This window comes from Miscanthus floridulus, chromosome 10, assembly GCF_019320115.1.
Source record: "Miscanthus floridulus cultivar M001 chromosome 10, ASM1932011v1, whole genome shotgun sequence".
Classification (NCBI taxonomy): Eukaryota; Viridiplantae; Streptophyta; class Magnoliopsida; order Poales; family Poaceae; genus Miscanthus; species Miscanthus floridulus.
This window is the reverse complement of record NC_089589.1, coordinates 96,170,044-96,176,043: the sequence shown is the minus strand read 5'-3', so window position 1 is coordinate 96,176,043 and position 6,000 is coordinate 96,170,044. Positions and strand designations below refer to the sequence as shown.

Genomic DNA, 6,000 nt, shown 5'->3' with positions numbered 1-6,000 from the left:
AGGTATGTATACACTTATTAGCTGGACATCCAAACATGCACGGGTTAATAGTTATCTGATTAATTTTTAGCTCGCTAAATATTTTTTAACTCTAACTAATAATTAGTTTTAGGCTTTTTATTAGCCAATCAACACAGTTCCTATAGGTATATTTGTGACCACCACCAGTGCTAACATGGAATTAATACCATCGAATCTTTCTTCTCCCTCAAATCATTCCAACACACACAATACCTTTTTCACCAAATAAATATGATTATTGTAACATGAGTAGAAACAGTTTAGAGGTCCGCACATATACAGAATAGAGAGTCACATAATTAAACAGAGCTCAAACTTCCCGTAACATATATAATTTCTGTCCAAGTTGTACACACAAGAACAACCGAGGGAACAATAGTGGTCCACACATATACAAAGCCAAGGACAGGTTAACCACGTCCTTCTTGTTAGCCCTTTCTGGTGTAGAACGGGACAACCGTGTAGACGGTCTGCAGGAGGGTGGCGACGAGTAAGATGAAGGCAGCCACCATGGAGGTGAACACCCAAGGGTTGCTTAGATAAGTGTTCATGAAGCTGGCTCGCCACCTGTTCCGTCGCTTCTTGCAGTGGCTGTTTACCTTCCAATTCACATAGCCTAGCTTGCTGCCTCTCAGTGGTGCCGGTGCTAACTTTGTGAGGGTGTTGAACATCTTAACCACATTCTTGTCGCTGCCTATCATGGTTGCAAAGAGCCCTTGGGATCTTAGAAGTGCCACATCTCATTCTGACTCGATGATTTTATCGACAAAGGATATGTACGACGCCACGTAGAAATTGGAATCAGGGTGCAGCCGCTCAAATGCCATCAGGTTGAGGAGATATATCTCCGTGTCGTCATCATGGATGCTGTCAGTGCGGCTCTTCTTCAACTGGATCCCTGGCTCGCTCAGCTCAACCGCACATGGCGTGCGAGGCTCAAATTCATCAGGATCGGATTCTTCCCATTGCGGCGGGGTCCACAGTAGCTTTTGTGGAAAATGTCTAGGAAGTGGAGGCCTAGCTCGTCAATGCCTTCCTCAAAGCATGGGGCTACTCCCAAAAGAAGTTGCACCATATTGTTGATCTCAGCAGCTTTCTGTGCTCACCATTAAAACAAAAACAGTATTTAGAGCCAAGACATTGGAGCAATGTGTCAAAGCAGATGGATATATTTGAAAACGTGATTTATTTTTGTTCAGTACGTTTCTTTTCCCTTAAAAATATATATTTAGAGTTCTCATAAACTTAAATCCCCCTCATATATGGGTATATGCTAACAGAAATTCCTCTTTAAATATTTCACTCCTCTAACAGTTACCTTATCTTAAATAACATATAGGGTGAATAACATGACATGCCAAATTTAAGGAGGGGGATTATTTACGATATCACCAAATAAAGGATGTTGAATAGGGGAATTGTTGGAGGGTGAATTTTGTTTCGTAAACCTTAATTTTGGTTCTAAGAGGGACTGATAGGTGAACTCTTAGAGATTCTCTAACAACATGAGAACTCCTTATTTACATCAAATTTCCGAAGCGCCACAATACTCGTAAATAATTATATATATGAACTTTTGTTTGAAAAAATGGGGGCAATACACTATGGTACTCCGATTACATAGTAAGAGCATCTCCAAGGGTCTTTCGTATACTCAATCTCTAAATTCTCATTTGGTGAGCCATTTGAATAAAAATTGCATTATATATCTTTTCACTTTCCAACAACTTTTCTATATTGTGTGCACTTTGTAGAGCCATGCCTGCTCTTCATTTTTGGCTAGTGATAGTCACGGAATAGAGAGCGGAAACATTTGGAAACCTAATTTGCTTCGCAGAGATGTCAGAATGGTACCGCATGGTCCTGATGGTAAAAATTGTACATGTAATCTTCGGAAAGGAGACGAAGGATGGGAAGAAGAGAATGAGATAGAAGTACACCTCATGTCCCTAGCGTACCTTTCAAGAAGCAGTCAACCTTCTTTAAGTTTTTTTCTTATTGGTCATACTTGGAGGTCCCCCATTGCCAGTGCTATTTTTGTGTTGATCCTCAAGTTTGGGGACCTAGATGACACTATTATACTAGTTATAGGATCCAAATATCAAAATTTGACAGTTGGGGAACGAAGTGACACCAAAGTACAAGTTTATGGACTCAAATAATAAAAAAAATTGGGAGTTGAGGACCTAGATCACACTGACGTACAAGTTTACAAACCGCTAGTGAATTTTACTCTAATGGTTTTACTTGAACAGGCAGTGGCCGATGAGGCACTAGTGCTGCCCCCACTGTCAAGCCAGTAATGATGACTCTACTATCACAGCTAAAGATGGTGAAATTCCGAGAAAAATGGGCTCCACAGCAGCGCACATGTTTTTTCATCCTATACGGGAATCAACTCCTTGTGTGTAGACTGTTATGATGGCCAGGCTTAGAGGAATAGATGAGGTAGCCACGAGTGAGGTATATCGTCCGGGCGGCATGAATCACTATCATCCGATCCCACTAGGCTACACCAAGGTGAAGGTGAGCACCGTGAAGCTTTAGTTCTACCACTGGAAGATAGACCACCAAACTCCCAAGGGCATGCATTTGGTTGGAGGATGCATGAACATATGTTCATCCTATGACATAAGAGGGATATCATATTGACTGCTCCTTCGCCATCTCGGCTTATGCTACCTGAGTGGCAACCCATTCTTGAAGAGAAGGATCATCAATGAACACTGCCTCATGACCAACATTTGCTTGAGATGCAAAACTCGCCGGATCCTTAACCTCACCGAGCAGAAGATGAGCCTTTCACCACAAATAGCTGCTGGGATAATGAGGAAAGCCCTACACGACAAGCAGTAACAACAATAACATGCACAAAAATTCACACACCAGAAGGGGTCGCCAAGGAAATAGAATATCAAAAGGTGTCAGTGTGATTATAAGATCCTCTGGGAAGGTTGTTGAAGCCTTAGGAGTGCCAAAATAGCTGGCAATGGGCATGCACAACAAGGAAAAAGCCCCACATACTGAGAAAATCATCACCAGCAAACGGTAGCCCACCGCCCGAGGCACCAAGAGGAAGTATCCAACTATATGGAGGCCATCAAAGATGAGCCGGATTACCTAAAGCACTATAAAAGAGCCAAGATTTTCCTACCCAACTAGGCACTCAAATTATGTCCATGGGGAATGAAGATATTCCATGATTGATAATTTCGTGCACTTTTGATCGATATAAATGTGATTATTGCAAAATTCCCAAAAAAAAAAACACATTTGGAGGCCCCGTGGAATCACTTGCCTTCGACTCTAACGACATCCAGACAATTTTTTGGCTCGCTACATGGAAATCACAATCAGATTTGTGCGTGGTGCAAGTGCCTCTCCATTTGACAGAATTTTAATCTTTAGAAGTGTGTGTATATGGTTATATATTGACCTGAGACGTTATTTGCAGAATGCATACGAGGTTGAAAAGACACCTTTGCGGTACTTAGACCCTCAAGAAGTGCATAGATAACCTTTAATTACCCCCCACAAAGTAGAAACTGGATGGCAAATGCAAGAGCAACCATGGAGGGGAAAGAAAAAATCCGTACTACAGCAATACACTCGGAGATGCTAAAGGTTGTGGTGTAGGTTGCACGAACTTGGAAGAACATGGAACACAAAAGTCTCATAATTTGCCCCTACAACTTTGAGTATGTTCGATTCTATCATGTACCCTACCATGGTTTCTAAAAACGTATTTGGGTTGATACACTACCGTGGTTTGTGAAAACGTATTCTATCGTGTGCTTCAATTCATACAACAACCACTAGATATGCATTGTTGTTGATGTCAAGGTAGGTGTAGCATGTCACGGATCCACTAGATATGGATAAAGAGACCTACAAAGACTTTCTATGCATTCTCCAGACACATATGTACCATCCTCATTAGCTAAGATATGCACATGTAATTGTTATGCTGAGTTTTGAATACTAACTTTGTTAATACATTATTGGCATAAATGCATTATGTTGGTCAACTTAAGGGGAAATTTAATCCAAAAAGGCCGACACTACGGGAGAGACAAAATTCTCCGAGTGTCTCTGGCTTCCCCGAGTGCCAAAAATCGGGCACTCGGGAAAGAGAATCTTCCCCGAGTGTTGCACTCGGGGAATAATTGCACTCGGGGAAGAGAGGTTTTTCCGAATGCCGCAGAGATCCTGGCACTCGGTAAAGAGCAGCACTCGGCAAAGGCCCTCTTCCCCGAGTGCAACACTCGGGGAAGATCGGCACTCGGCAAAGAAACATGTTACTTGACGGTTCACCCCGCCCACGCCGTTAAAACTTAAAAAAAACAAAAATTCTTCCCCGAGTGCCAGGGAAGGCACTCAGGGAAGAGGCCCTTTCCCGAGTGTCAGAACAGGACACTCGGGGAAGAGGTTGCCTTCCCCGAGTGCCCTGTCCTGGGACTCGAGAAAGGGCCTCTTCCCCGAGTGCCTTCCCTGGCACTCGGGGAAGAATTTTTGTTTTTTTTTGTTTTTTTACCTTTTTTTTTTGTGAGGCATTCCCACATTATTTAAAACTGTCTGTTCAAATTTGGGACAATTTTGACTTTTTTTGTTATATTTCGTTAGTTTTTTTCGTTTTGTTGAATTTTTTTGCATACTTGGAATTTGAACTGCAGGTGCATGAAATAATGGAATTTGGTGATTCAAAAAATTATATTAATGATATTTGGTGTATGTTGATGCGTTATCCAGGAACTCGCATGAAATGTCGAGCATCTTGTTGACGTAACATGACGAACAACTTGCGGGAAAAGTGTATTTAAATTATATAAAATCCGAACGAAGTTCGAAAATCACGAAACTTGTCTGGGCGTCGTGTTATCGCATGTAGAGGCTATGATAAAAAATCGAGATGGTTTCGACGAAGTTGCGACGTCGGATGCCTAAAACCCAGACATCTCCGCATGTGATCACATGCGGAGATGTCTGGGTTTTAGGCATCCGACGTCGCAACTTCGTCGAAACCTTCTCGATTTGTGATCACATGCAGAGATGTCTGGGTTTTAGGCATCCGACGTCGCAACTTCGTCGAAACCTTCTCGATTTGTGATCACATGCGGAGATGTCTGGGCTCTAGTAGAGAACAGACCTTTGATCCTCGGTCAAAATGGGCTCTAGTCCCGGAATTTTTTGCCCCCGGGACTAGAAATACCTTTAGTCCCGGTTGGTGGATCCAACCGGGACTAAAGGCCCCTGCCCAACGGCTACTGCGCCAGACAGAGGTGGCAGGGACCTTTTGTCCCGGTTGGAGCCACCAACCGGGACTAAAGGTAGACTTCTACTCTCGGTTGGTGGCTCCAACCGGGAGTAAAGGTCTACTCCCGGGCCGTGGCTGCGCCCGGGGTTGGAAAGTTACCTTTAGTCCCGGTTGGATCTATCAACCGGGACTAAATGTTCTCCCTTTATAAATCGGCCGTCTCCTCCTTCCTCCTCGAGCCCGAGCTCAGCACATTTTGAAGCTCACTGCAGTAGTGTTCTTGCTTCCTCCCTCCCTCCATTGTTCCTCCATCCATTCTTCGATTCCTCCGTCGATTCTTCAGTTGTAAAGGTTACCAATCTCATACTCTCATTTTTTACCATTTTCTTATGCCATTTTATTCACTATATATATTTATGGTTCTTTATTATGGTTTTTTTTCATTTGTAAGCAATTTGAGCTCAAAATCACTTTAAGCTTGCATATTTACATGAAAGAAGGTTAAAGTATATATAAATATAAAGTTAGAAAATAGTTAGAAAATTATAGCAAATCCTTACTAGTTGAACTTGCGGACCGTGTTCAGGTCGGCGAGGATGTTCTCTGCCGAGCGGTAACGGACGTCAAGGAGGAGCTTTGATTCTACGAGGGAGAGCGATAACGGTCGTGGAAGACCGTGTTCCCTTCCTCGTAGAATCGGAGCTCTTCCTTGACCAAGTACGGTG

The 6,000-nt window shown here is 42.9% G+C and overlaps 1 pseudogene; it reads right to left on the bottom strand.

Annotated features, from left to right (window-relative positions):
• Window positions 1-449: 449 nt before the first annotated feature.
• Window positions 450-6,000, bottom strand: part of LOC136489081 (UPF0481 protein At3g47200-like) — a 29,588-nt pseudogene continuing 24,037 nt past the window's right edge.